This window comes from Sorex fumeus, unplaced genomic scaffold, assembly GCF_029834395.1.
Source record: "Sorex fumeus unplaced genomic scaffold, SorFum_2.1 ptg000207l, whole genome shotgun sequence".
NCBI classification, from domain to species: Eukaryota; Metazoa; Chordata; class Mammalia; order Eulipotyphla; family Soricidae; genus Sorex; species Sorex fumeus.
This window is the reverse complement of record NW_026606264.1, coordinates 235,941-250,285: the sequence shown is the minus strand read 5'-3', so window position 1 is coordinate 250,285 and position 14,345 is coordinate 235,941.

Genomic DNA, 14,345 nt, shown 5'->3' with positions numbered 1-14,345 from the left:
CACACCCACCAGCTGCCACCAGCGCCAGATTGGTCCCATCAATGGCCAAGACGCAGAGACTATACAACCCAGCTCCAGGAAGTGCACGGCCGCATTTGTGGCCACGCGACATCTTATTTTCTCATTTTTCCTTTGGAGAACCCGGCAGGCTACCAAAAGTATTCTGCCCTCACGGCAGAGTCTGGCAAACTTCCTGTGTTGTACTCAATATGCCAAATACCAGTAACCATGATGGGTTTCATTCTCCTAACCCTGAAAGAGCATTGAATATGCTTTTTTTTAAAATCTCAGGGCTAGGAAGAAGGAGACGTTACTGGTGCCTGCTCGAGGCAATCAATGAACAACAGGATGACCATGATCGTGATCATGAATGTCCCCAGTATCCCTCCCACCATCCCACCCCACCCCACCCCTGCCTCCATGGCAGACACTTTTCTTCTTACTCTCTCTCTACTTTGGGCTTCATGGTTTGCAATACAGATACCGAGAGGCCATCGCGTTTGGTCCTTGATCTACTTTCAGCACACATCTCCCGTCCCGAGCGATCCCTCCAACCACCACTGACTCAGTGATCCCTTCTCCATCCAACCACCTTCTCCCCCAGCTCATGAGGCAGCTTCCAACCATGGAGCAAACTTCCTGACCCTTGCATCTACTGTCCTTGGCTGCGTCTACCGTCCTTGGGTGTCAGTCTCCTATTATATTACTTTATATTCCACAAATGAGCGCAGTCCTTCTCTGTCTGTCCCTCTCTTTCTGACTCGTTTTACTCAGCATAATACTCTCCATGTCCATCCACTTATACGTGAATTTCGTGACTTCACCTTTCCTAAGAGCAGCATAGTATCCCATTGTGTAGATGGACCCTCGTTTCCAATAAACGCACGTCTACTTCCCAACTCTGAGTCTGAGCATTTTATTGGTCAGTGTTTTCACTCTTGCAAATGTTGCAGAGCCTGGGAACCGTGGGCCGGTGCCAAGACCCGCGGCCACAGCTGCGGGGTCAGGCTCAGCTGACAGCCCACGCCTGGGGGACACTGTTTTCCTGCTGAATTCTCGGTAGTTTCTGTCAGAACCAGAACCAAGGATCTTGCAGCTGGCGGGAAAGGGAGGCACAGCTCTGCTCTTGGACACTCACTGCGGCCTTCCCGGCCTCCCCTGGGGCCCTGCCTGATGCCTGGCCCATAGAGTCACCTCCCCCGTCTGGGCCCTTGCCAGTCCTGATCTAACACTGTGACCTGTGACAAGGCTGGACGGGTGCCTGGGCCTGGCCTCCAGCAGGACGAGACCTGGGCAGCACATCCTGGCCCCGTGGACACAACAGCCGGTGCTGAGCATCCCCTCATCCAGGGAGCCCCTGAGTGTCCCCTTATTATCTGGGGAGTCCCCAAATGTCCCATTATTTGGGGAGCCCCTGAGTGTCCCCTTATCCCTGGAGCCCCTGAGCATCCCCTTATTGGGGAGTCCCCGAATGTCCCCTTATTTGGGGGAGAGTCTCCAAATATCCCGTATCTGGGGAGAGTCTCTGCTTCTCGGCACGAGACCCAGCTGAGGAGAACAGAACGCCAAGCGACCATTTCCAGGAACCAGAGCCAGCACACGCTTTCAATCACTGGGCGCAGCGCTCTCAAATTAGAGTCCCCGTGAGTGAACCCCGCTCTGTTCTTCTCTCCATCCTGTTCTCATTCCATCCCGCCCCCCGGCATTGGCTCAGCCAAGAGTTCCTTGTGCAGTTGCTGGGCAGAGCCGGGCCCTGAGCCCAGCACCTGTTTTGCATCAAACTCAACCAATGGCAGCAGCTGCTCGGCCAGCCAGAGCCCCGGGGGCCGGGGAGCGACTCCCGCTCTGCTCCCTGTCACCTGGCCAGCAGGGACTCTCCTCAGAAGGTGCCAAAGGTCCTGCCCTCCCCTCGGGCACTCCTCCCCACTGGCATTTCCAGATGGAGAGAGAAAGGCCTGCCCCCTCGGGACGCACACGGGGCTCTCGTGAGCTCACCCACCCCCATAAACCTGCGTCCTTCCCGGAAGCCCAGGGCCTGGATGTGCCCTGGCTGCATTTCCCTGGATACGTGGCCCGTCCCGGCCAGCGAGGCTTGGGGAGGGCTGAGGCTGGGCGGGGGGTGGCCCTGGCAGGCGTTGCTAGGGGCTGCCAAGGGGGTTCTCTCTGGCAGAACAACCCGTCGTCCTCACCCACCGTGAAATCAGGTTGCAGCCTCTGGGCTTCCGGGAGCTGCCCCTGGTACGCCCGTGACTCAGTTTCCCAAAGACCACCGAGGACCGACTCTGATGCAAACACAGACGGGTCATTATTGGCCAGCTCGAGTCCAGCCTCCCGGGCCGCTCCACGCAGAACCCTGAACCCAAGGGAACAAGGTTTGGGCGGGGCTCACAGCGGACGCGGGCAGTTCAAACAGCGTCATTACGGGGTCCCTGAGTCCCAGAAGTGATCTCTGAGCACAGAGCCAGGAGCAAGCCCTCAGCACCGCTGGCTGTGGTCTAGCCCCCCAGCAAACACATTAAAAGGGAATTTTTGGTGAAGTTAAAATGTTTTAAGCTGAATTTATTCCTGAAGACCCCGCTGAGGCTGACAGCGGTGTCTCCATGCCCTGTTCCTGCCCTGCTCCTGGGGTCGTGGACAGCCACCCAGAGGCCAGCCCCCTGAGAGCCACACGGTGGGCGGCCCCTGTTCGTGCCTCTGGAGGTCCTGCTTGCTGGCATTTCTTTTGGGGACTTTTTTTTTTAGCTGATCCGGGTTCTATTCCTCTGCCCCTCTCGGAGAGCCTGGCAAGCTACTGAGAGTATCTCGCCCGCACGGCAGAGCCTGGCAAGCTCCCCGTGGCGTATTGGATATGCCAGACACAGTAACAACAAGTCTCACGATGGAGACGTTACTGGGCCCGCTCAAGCAAATCGATGAACAATGGGAGGACAGTGCAGTGCAGTGAACAAGGTAGTTTTTCAGTTGATCAAACTTCTTAGAAAGACGTGAGGGAGAGAGAGACCCGTTCTCGTGGGAACCCCCTCCCAGCTGTCCTGGTACGGGTGCAACTTGGGGACTGCAGCGTCCTGGGGACTTCTTGGCACTTGACGGACTTGCAGATTGAGCAGCTGGGGGCAGCTGGGGGCAGCTGGGGGCCCCAGGCCTCACGGGGGGCTGGAGGCGACAGCTTCCTCCCAGGTGGTGCAGGGAAGCGCGAGGGGGTCTCAGCTCTGCTCTGTGCCGTCTCTGTCCCAGCCACGAGGCACCGAGGCGCTGCCCTGGGCAGGGGGAGGACAGGGCCCTTCCATGTGGGACCCCGACCCCGCGGAGTCACTGGCATGTGGTTCCCCGCCCCCCACAGGTGCTCTGTGCCTCGAGGGGCTGCTGGTCTCCGGCTCTCCTCTGGGCCTGGGGCGGCGGAGAAAGGCCCCTCTCTGCCTCGCCCCAGGCTGTTTCGGCAGCGGTAGCAGCAGTGAGCCCAGGAGTCAGGGGACACCGAGGGGGAAGGAAACGGGCTCCCACTGCCCTGTCCAGGGCCCGGCTGGAGTCATCAGCTCCAAGAGAAAAGCGGGCCCAGGCACTTCCTGTAGAAAGAAGCCTGAGAGGGCGGGAGAGACAGTGTGGGGAGGCACTAGCCCCATCCCCACCCTGCATGCACACAGTTCCCTGAGCCCCCTGGAGTGACCCTGAGCTCAGAGCCAGGAGTCAGCCCTGAGCACTGAGCCAGGAGTGAGCCCTGAGCACAGAGCTGGGAGTCAGCCCTGAACACAGATCCAGGAGTGAGCCTGAGCACAGAGCCCGGAGTCAGCCCTGAGCACAGAGTTGGGAGTCAGTCCTGAGCACAGAGCCAGGAGTCAGCCCCGAGCACAGAGCTGGGAGTAAACCCTGAGTATAGTTGGGAGTGGGCCAAACTCTAGAAAACCCAAATAGCCCATCAGTGGAGGTACCAGCCAGGAGAGGGAGTGGCCATGGGCTCCCCACCCTCCTTGTACATGGTCAGCGCAACAGTGGTCAGCTCCGGGAGGGACGGCATGGGCTCACTGCGGGCACAGAGCGGCCCCAGGACCCTGCCATGTGCCTCCTCTGGCCCCTGTGGTGGCTCCCGCCCAGCCCGCCCGCAGCACGGAGCTTCCTGGGCTTCGGGACTGGCCCAGCTCCTGCCACCACGGCCGGGGCCAGAGCCACCATGCCCGCCGGTCACTCAGGCTGATGCAGCCCTTGGGCGCCCGGTCGAGGGGCCAGGACCCAGGTCTAAGGAGGCGTTTTCTCTCTCTCTCCGACTGTTGAGCCTTCGCCTTGTGACCCAACAACACCCGAAACTACCCCCAAAGTGGAAGGGATTTGCATTTCTGTCCTGGAATCCCTCTGGCTAAGGGGGTCTCCTGCATAGTCCAGGGTCCTCACACGAGCTCAGCGTACTGACAGAGGCCGCCTTAACCGCAGGCAGGGCACGCAGTCCCGTCTCCACGCTGGGCCTGTGCTGTGGTCAGAGGCAGTCACCCGTGGGGCTGGCCCAGAGGCAGGAAGCCGGAGCTGGTGTTACCAGGGCGGGCCCGGGTCCGGCCTGCAGATGGGCCGCTTCCCTTTGCCCCTCCAACACTGCAGGACGAAGTCCTGAGCACCGTGACAAGGAGTCTCGGGCGACGGCGGGAAGCTGAGGTGTCAGACTCGGGTTCCAGCCAGGAGGGCTGGTTCTCCCCGCGGGCCTCGGTCCCCCTCGGTTCTCACACAACTCACCTCTCAGTGAGCTGCAGTGCGTGGGTGGGAACGGGGGATCCCGTTGTCCTGGGTGGTCTCCGGGTCACCCACGCTCACGCACAGCAGCTGTGGCCAGGCTGAGCTCCGGGAGCCAGGGTCCCACTCAGGGCCCCTGGGTCCCACTCAGGGCCCCTGGCTGGGTGAGGCCACGGTGAGTACAAGGCGCCTCCCTGAGCCCTGGGTGTAGCCCAGAAAACAAAAACAGAACAACATCAACAGGGCTCGCTAATGCCTTCCGTGTGTGTGTGTGTGTGTGTGTGTGTGTGTGTGTGTGTGTGTGTGTGAATATTTATTCTTGGCATCTTTCTTTCGTTCCTTCTATTTTTTTTTTAAACGTTTCCAGAAACAAAACCAGAAAATGAATCCACTCCACCCGCTAAAACTGCCCCTTCTCGTTTCACACACCCTCAGGGCGGGGGGTAGGGGGGACCCTCAGTGTCGCCTGCACCATTTACTGCATTTTGCTTTGCGTGAGCGGTCAGGGGCCACATTCAGGCTCCCCTCCTCTGGACTCTCCACACGACTCGCCCCAGGGTGCAGCCTGGAGAGAGTCGCCTGCCCCAGCTGAGTGATACTCCGCTGGGTGTGCCACGCTAAGTCTCCATCTGCCCTGCACACTTGGGCCATTTCCCTGTGTTTGCTGTTGAAGCGCCACAGCGGTGGGCCTGGGGGGGGAACAAGGCTTTCTGAGTCAGAGTCTCCGTTTTCCTCAGCGGCTGCCCGAGTGCGCCCACTGGAGCCTGGGATCGCTCTATTTTTAGCGTCTTGGGGGGACGGGGGGGACGCGCCGGCCGTTTTCCAAAATATTTATACCAACTTCCACCCCCAAGTCTGACTCTTTGTTTGGGTGAACCAACAAGGACGCCGGCTGTGGGCAGGCGCGCTCGTCAACACGGATGGGCTGGAAAACCATGAAATTTCTTTTAAAACCAGCCAGGAGGAGCCTCCTCTCACGGGCCCGAGTGCCTTAGGGCTTGTGACTTGTCTCTCGTCTTCGAGATTTCCTTTTCTCAGGCGACTTTGGGTAGCAGCACTGCGTGTGTCGGGAACTCAGCCCCTTCACATGGGGTCCCCCCACCCCGCTGCCCCCTGGCAGAGTCCACGGTGCCCTGCCCCGGCCCCCTACACCAGCCTGCCCGCCTCAGTCCTGGGTGGTTCGGTCTGACTTTGCGTTTCCTCCTGCTCTGTTTCTTGACAGGTCACAGGGGCCTGGGACCCTCCAGTCTTGGTTATGTGGCCAAGCCCTGCCCCTGTGGCCAAGCTCTGCCCGTGTGGCCATCAGCGACAGATTTTATTCTTCCTGTCACCCACTTTCCCAGCCTGTGTAGCTACTGCTCGCACACCCGGGGGATTCGTGTGCTTGGTTCGTGTCCACCTTCTGTCCAGGCGAGTCCATGACGCCGACGTGTGCTTCCTGCTCTCCACACGCCGTGGGGTGGCCTCACGCCGCCATGTGCCCGACGTGGTGCCCCCGAAGGCATCCCTGCCGCTCGGGTTTCCACAGCGGGGAAGGCCCAGCGCGGGGCTCAGGGTCGAAATGGTGCCAGGGCGCAGAGCTGGGCATCACAGCGTCCTCTCTGGTCCTTCGCGGTCTCCCAGGAAGGCACACGGACCAGGGCGAGGAAGGCAGACCCGACCCACCTTCCTGCCTCTGCTTCCGGGACACAGCGGGGACGGTTGTGCTCTTGTGCAAGGCCACTGCTGCAGAACCCCTCTTGGCAGACAGTCGGGGAACCGCTCTCGAGAGCAGCCCCAGAGCCACACACATCTCCTGTCCCTTGAGAGAAACCCAGAGCCACACACGGCTCCTGTCCCCGCTCACCCGCGGTGACTCTCCGCCATCTGGTCCTGATCAAGGCCTTCGACGAGAGCTTGCTGACTGACCGTGGATACTCGGGGGAAACACGGAGGCGGCTGGGCGCAGGCGGCGGCTACTCGCTGACTGATGGTGTCCAGAGCAGCAGCTGACTCAGGGACCCCAGAGCCCACACTCCCATGTCCCAGGATGCCCCCCAAATGCTGTGCTGATCATTTGCTCTGCGTCAGCCCAGCATTTGCTTAGCCGTTTTCTCAGCACTGGGGACTGACAGAGTCAGGGCTGCCACACTCAGCCCTGGGGGGGAGGGGGGCGTGGGAGGGGAAGGCGCCAGGCCAAGATGGAATGGGGGGGGATACGCGTCCCCGTATATCCGTGAGTCCCCCTCCTGCCCCAGGCTCCCCTCCAGGATAACCTGAGACCCTAATTTAGAGCCTGGCAGTCCACGATGGCGTGTGTGCAAGTTCTGAGAAACACATCTGCACTTCCACAGTGGCGGCTCCCAGACCCATGCTATCCAACTCACCCCATGCTTTGTTCATTTGGTGGGTGCTTGGGAGAGCACTGTCACGGGTGGGCCCCAGGGAGGGACAGGCCCCAGCAGAGTAAGTGCTAGCAGGACGTGAATACCTAGATGGCCGGAATCAACGTTCCCATCAGCCATGCCCGAACGCCCGCATTCAGCCTCATCCCGCAGAACTGGTCACTGTCTGGTCACTGTTCTTCCTAGCTTGGGGGCTTGACGCCAGCCAGGGCAGAGGGTGGAGGAGGATACACGCGGCAGGGGGCTGAGGGACCTTTCCAAGTGGGGTCCAGCCTGGCCAATGCCCCTGGGTGTGTCTCTGAGATGCTTCACCGTGGAGAGGACAGGTCCGGTGAGCTCAGGAGTCAGGACGCTTCCGTGGTGCATGCGTGGACGTGGCTCCCCAGAGCTGGGGCTGCAGTATCCAGTTGGGACGCGGGCAGGAAGGGCTGGGGGAGCTTTGCTGCAGTGCCCTGGATGCTGTCAGGGTGCCCGCCATGTTAGGCCGAGCTGCAGGGCCACCTCCTGGCTCTGGCGTCCGTCTGTGCTGGGCTCAGGGGGTGTGGAATGAGCTGGTCTGTGTAATCCATCCTGGACACAACTGGAAGGGAAGACAGTCTAGGGGGCTGGGTTGGGGCGTAGGCTGAGACGACGGGAACTTCTCCAGAGTCCAAACCACGCCAGGGTTGTTGGTTCTCGATCGAGTGACCGCTCGGGGCACAGAGATAAGCAAGGCGTGAGGAAAGGCGGAAGGCAGAGGGCTCAAGCTCACTCAGGCCGTGTCGCATTAACTGGCTTTTGCAGCCCCTGTTTATTGGGTTGACGATCAAAGCATCTAGAATACAGAAGATCAAAATGCAGAAGATCAAAAGACCTTAAAGTGCATATGATTTTGGGGCCTAAGGACGCACACAGTTCTTGATGAAGCGAATCGGACCCCCTCGTAGATCTTTACATCCCACCTTCCACACATTCCACATCAGAAGCTACGCCCGCCTCCACGACAGCCCACGAAGGTCTTTGCTGAACTTCCACGCAATCACGGCACAGTTAATCTCTAACAGAAAGCGGCTGCGTTGGTTCATGCTGACCCCAGCCCAACTCAGGCAGCGGGGGCTGAGGGACCTTTCCAAGGGGGGTCCTAGCGGCTTGCAGCTACGACACGGCCTCGTTTGCAAGGCAGAGTTCCTGGGACTTCCTCAGGACTCTGCTCAGGCTCCAACAGGGCCTTCCTGGTGAGCCCAGACTCGCCCCACTGGGCCCCAGGCTCCTTTCGGGGATGTGGGTCTCTGTGGCCTTGGAGAGAGCCTCAGGGTGCCCTGTGCCCACACCCTGGTTCCGTCAGGCTCTCGTCTTCCCGGATCTGAGTGTGGGAGAAGCGGCAGGCACGGGGCAGGAAGGCACATCCCTGCCGCCATGGCCCAACACATCCGGGCAATACCTGACAGGCATGTCCAGAGGCTCTCAAGGGGCGATCCAGGCTTTCCCTGCCACCAGCGCCCGCACCCCACACCCTGAACTCTGACCAGGCAACCCCTGGGTCATGTGAGCAGTGACCGTCCCTAGCCAGATGTGGAAAGTCCCCAGGAATATCCCCTATGATTCATCCCACTGTGCATGGCGGCTGGGCATGGGAGAATCCCCCCACATGGACAGACGGGGGTACGGGAAGCCCTGCGTGGTGGTCGGGCATGGGAGAAACCCCCCACGTGGATAGACAGGGCATGGGAAGCTCCGTGTGGCAGCTGCCGGAAGCAGGCCCAGAGCAGAGCTTCCAGCCCACTGGGACAGCCGGCGTTGGGTCTACTGGCTGTTTCTTGAGCTTAGCCTTCCCGAAACGCCCTCAGACATGGGCCGGCGGCACTGGGGTCTGTGGGGTGCCACGCGACGGGGGGAGGGTGAGAGAGAGGGAGAGAGAGAGGAGAGAGGAGAGAGAGAGAGAGAGAAAGAGGAGAGAGAAGGAGAGAGACAGAGAGACCGGGAGAGAGGGAGAGAGAGAGGGAAGGAGAAGGAGAGGGAGAGGGAGAGAGGAGGATCACTGGTGCTGGGGAGGGCGGAGCTGAGCAGGCCCCAGGCATCCAGGCAGGGCTGGGGGCTGAGGGCAGGGGTATGTGTGTGTGTGGGCGGGGGGAGGCCCTGCTAGGGTCCGGGGGAGCCACAGGCCCCTGGCGCAGTGTGTGGATCCCCGGAGCCGCCCCTGCGGGCACCCATATCTCTCAAGGCCTTCCATACTAGTCACGGGAAATCTCCCCTTTGCTTTCAAAGTGGGGCTGGAGCGATAGCACAGCGGGTCGGGCGTTTGCCTTGCATGCGGCTGACATAGCCGACCCGAGTTCGATTCCTCCACCCCTCTTGAAGAGCCCAGTAAGCTACCAAGGGTATCTCACCCGAACAGCTAAGCCTGGCAAGCTCCCCGTGGTGTATTTGATATGCCAAACACAGTAACAAGTCTCACAATGTTACTGGGCCCGCTCGAGCAAATCGATGAACGACGGGAGGACAGGACAGTGACAGTGCTTTCAAAGGGCTGTTGTTTCGCCAGTATCTGAGTTTCATGCTGTGTTGTTGGCCAGGGAGAGAACTTCCCTAGCGAGTGTAACCTCACCGGACCTCGCTTTCCTGCACCAGGAAGTGAGCTTAGGCCATTCCTGCTCTTCCCAGAGGACAGGCTGAGTGCTCAGAGCATCCTGGAACCGGGCGTCTTCCTCCACGTCTGCTGGGTGGCCATGGCGGGGCGCCGGGACTCCTGTCACCCCCCACCTCAGGGCAGACCCTTAGGACCTTCGTCAGTCCACCTCGCCGTCACTGTCTCATACGTAGCCCAAGCCCCTGATGGTCCTTAGCTCCTAAGGAACAGAAAACACTGAGAAACGGGGGCTTGGGGGAGTTTCTCGAGCCAGTTCACAGAACTCCCTGACCAGCTGTTGTGTGGGCCCCACAATCCTGGCTCCCACATGTCGGCTCTCCCTGCGCATCTGTGCCCCCCCTGGCGCCCGCGTCCACATGGCCTGCAGGGAGAGGTGGCCCGACACACGGCGCTGTCTGCCCGAACGCAGGACAGAGCAGGGCTGGATGGTGGCCGGTCTCTTCGGCTCAGCAGGGAGGAAAGGGGCCACGGGCTGGGCCACAGCAGATGGCGTGCCCCGTGGGTGTACAGGCAGCAGGCCCCGCTTGTAAACGCCTCTAATGAGGGAGCTTACGGGCCCCTAGGGCGCCTGCCCTGCTTCCCGCCCTGGCATCCCCGAGCGTGGCTGTGCTCCCCTGGCCTCCGGCGGGTGCAACATCACATACCAGACTCTCATTCCGGGCGTCCACAGTGCCCACTCCGGGGGAGGAGGGGTGGCCGGGCCAGGGTCTGAGCGTCTCTTCTCGGGGGACGGAGGGTCCCAGGCTCGGCTGCTGGCGACACCGGCAGGGCAGGCAGGAAGCTGGAGCGGCTGGTCCCCGCAGCAGCCTCCCCATCACTCTCCCAGGGCCGGGAAAGCCCTGTCTGACCCACTCCAGGGCGTTGGCTTGGTTTGGGGGCACCATTGACTGTGCTCAGGAGCTGCTCCCACCCGGGTGCTCAGGGACCACTGAGTGCTCTCATTGGGGTGCTCAGGGACCAATGAGTGCTCCCTTCCACCTCTAAGTGCTCCTGTCTGGGTGCTCGGGGTTGCTGAGTGCTCCCGCCCGGGTGCTCAGGGACCACTGAGTGCTCCTGCCCACCTCTAAGTGCTCCCATTCAGGTGCTTGGGGATGCTGAGTGCTCCTGCCTGGCTGCTTGGGGACCGCTGAGTGCTCCCGCCCAGGTGCTTGGGGACCACTGAGTGCTCCTGCCCGGGTGCTCGGGGACTAAGTGCTCCCACTCGAGTGCTTGGGGACCGCAGAGTGCTCCCACCTGGGTGCTTAGGAACTGCTGAGTGCTCCTGCGTGGGCGCTCAAGGACTACTGAGTGCTTCTGCCTGAGTGCTCGGGGACTGCTGAGTGCTCCCTCCCAGGTTCTCAGGGACTGCTCACTGCTCCCGTCCTGGTGCTTGAGGACTGCTGAGTGCTCCTACCTGGGTGCTTAGGGACCGCTGAGTGCTCCCGCATGGGTGCTCGAAGACTGCTGAGTGCTCCTACCCGGGTGCTCAGGTACCACTGCTGGTGGAGTGTAGGGACCATGCATGCTGGGGCTCGGACCCCAGCCTCCCGCATGCTGAGTGTCTGCTCCAGCCCATCGTGCCCCTCTCTGGCTGGTTCCAGAAGGATGAGTCCCTGTTGTTGGTGACCACACACACACACACACACACACACACACACACACACACACTCACACCCGCCTGTGGAGCCTGCGTCCTCCGTGGGGCTCGCAAAGGCAAAAGGTTTTCAGAACGTTTTTTAACTTGAGCTGCATGTGGAGGGATGGGAAACTTCCCGGGGTTGACTGCAACTTGCAGGCGGCCTGGAGGGGCCCTGCCTTGAGCACCAAGGGCAGAGCCTGCTTGGTGGGGCCGGGGAAGAGCGGAGACGTTGCAGCTGGGCCTCTGCGGCCCTGTCCGGGCAATGGGCTCGTCTCACGACTGAGAGGTGCAGGAGAGGGGTGTCCCCCCAGCAGGCCGTGTCAGGGCCCCGCTGCCCGGCCTCCAAGGGTTCCAGGAAGTGACTGAGATGCGGGTGCCCGGTGAGGAACCGGCGCTCCATTCCCTGAGAGCTAAAGCCACGCCCCTGTGTGGGCTTCCTGCAACATGTTGTGTGTGATGTGGTGAGCTTGTGAGTTGTGCCAAGGCCACCGATAACCACGTGGCCGCGGGCCTGACATTCCTCACCAGCGCGGGCCAGGTCCTTCCCGCTTTAACTCAGACTGGCCAATTCTGTGACCCTGTGACAGGCTCTGACAGCCCCGTCAGGCCCACGAGGAACCTGGGGGCCCCTCCCCGTCTCCAGGGTACTGGCACTTGGCGTGAGCCTCCTGCTGGCCTAGTCCCCAGCATTCCTGGGACTGGGCTGGACTGTCCTGCTTGTCACCAACCTGTCTGGAGGCCGATGCTGATGACCACGCGCCTCTGCCAGCCTCACGCTGGGGGGACAGGACAGCCCTGAGCTGGGACTGGGGAGGCCACGAGACGCCGAGACTCGCCACGCTAAGAGTGAGTCTAACTGGGCTGCGGTTTCCGCCGACCGGAGTGGGAATCCGGTGGGGAATATTATTGTATTAGTTACAGGAATGTTCTCGGCTGGGTTTGCTCACTCGTGCACGGCCTCAGTGAGGATATTGATTGTCACTGTGATTGGACATTGTTATTCAATAAACCAGAGGTGTTGAAGCCTGAGCCCACCCGCCCGAGTGCCTGCAGGGGGCAGGAACTAAGCCAGACAACGGCCTCCCGTGGGCTTCTGGCTTCGCTGTCCGAAGTTCAACCAACTCTGAGGCTTGACCCATGCCCAGCTCGATGCCCGCCGGCTCAATCCCTGACCGCTGGAAAATCGCCTTTTGCTCGCTTTTCAGAAAGAAACACGGCCCAGGCCGGCCTCGGAGCAACGGCAGCGGGCGCCCGGGACGTGAGAGGAGGCGGCCGCCCCCACAGGGACCGCGGCCAGGGAGTGTCCTCGCCGCGGCCCGAGTGCGCTCCAGATGGGGCCTGATTTATGAACAGGAAATTTGGGGCGGCCGGGTTTCGGCGAAACGGCGCAGATGGAAACCAGATGTGGGGCCTGGGCCGGGAGGGCCCCGGGCCGGCACCCACAGGGAGCACAGCGGGAGGACGGGGAGCCGTGGGCGGGAGGGAGGGCAGGGAACAGCAGGCGGGAGGGACCGCGGCCAGCCGGGACCCCCCGGGACAGAAACCCCCGCAAAGCCCACCCCCAGAGCTTCCCAGCTGGCCCTTGTGTAGGATATACGTTTGTGCTGCACGTGGTTCCCATGGAAACGGGCCCAAACAGCTCTGAGGCTTTTTATTAACTGGGGATTCGGAGACGGACGTGGGAGTGTGTGAAAATCCAGCAGGACTTCACAGTCGGCCTCAGAGTCTCCACTCGCATCTGCGCGTGCAGGGAAACGGGGCCCAAGTTGCCTCTCCTCGCCCGGGTCTTAGGAGTCCAAGGTCTCAGGGCAAAAGCAAGGCTGGCATTTCCTGGGCGCCCAGCGGAGTGAGGGCCAGTCTCGGGCTTCTCTGCCCAGGACGAAGGGCTCGGAGCGCTGGGCGGAGTCCCGCCCCATTCTGGCCCCTAGCTCGGAGCATAGCTGCCTCCTTTCGTTTTGTTCTGGTTTGGGGGCCAAACCCAGCAACGCTCGGGTGCTTGGAGGACAGTGTGGCACCGGGGACTGAGCCTCGAACCCAGGCCTTGGGCATGCACAGTCCCAAGAAAACGGTGGAGAAACCGATCTCCAACGAGACGTTTTCTGTACAGTTCCCACATTTAGACAAAGGACGCAAAGACTCTGTGTTTCCAAGGGGATGTGAAGGAAATGAGTCCAGGGGGGCAAGGGCCAGAGGCCTCAGCCTGACCACCCCCAAGAGGCAGCGCCCCCTGCTGGTCGGCCAGATGCGGGCAGCCCCAGGGCTGCGGACCAGCCGGGTAACAGTTGCTGGGAAAGGATTCTTCGAAAGACGCGGCCAGACCATAAACGCTGTGGGCTTCGCATTCCTTTGGCTGTTTCATGCTCACTTGCTGAGCTCAGCCTCCCAAACGGGTGGCGTTAAGGCGCTGGCCCGGCGCCCCCCGAGGCCTCGCGCCCCTCCTCACTCAGGACCCCGGAGGAAGGGATGGATCCCAGTACGCAGACATCTGTTCTGTTGGGGTCCCACTCGGCGATGCTCGGGACAGAACCTGGGCTCCAGCGAGCAAGACTCTGAGCCCTGGGCGATGGCCCAGCCAACCCCCGCACCACACCCCCCGGCCTAACAATTTCTCTTTACAAAGGCTGGGGCGGGGGTGTGCTTGCAGGTAAACACGTCAGATTTGGGATGAAATCTGGGGTTAAAGTGAATCTGTGGGGCTGGAGCAATAGCACAGCGGGTAGAGTGTTTGCCTTGTACTCAGCCTACCCGGGTTCGATTCCCAGCATCCCATAGGGTCCCCCGAGCACCGCCAGGAGTAATTCCTGAGTGCATGAACCAGGAGTGACCCCTGAGCATCGCCGGGTGTGACCCAAGAAGCAATAACATAAAATTAAATTAAATTAGATTAAATTTAAAAAGTGAATCTGTGTTACCTGTAGGTTTTCGCCCCTAGTTTTAATTTTTCTAACGTGTTTGAGTCTCACCAGCCTTGTCCGGGGCTTACTAATGAATGGCCTTGCACTCG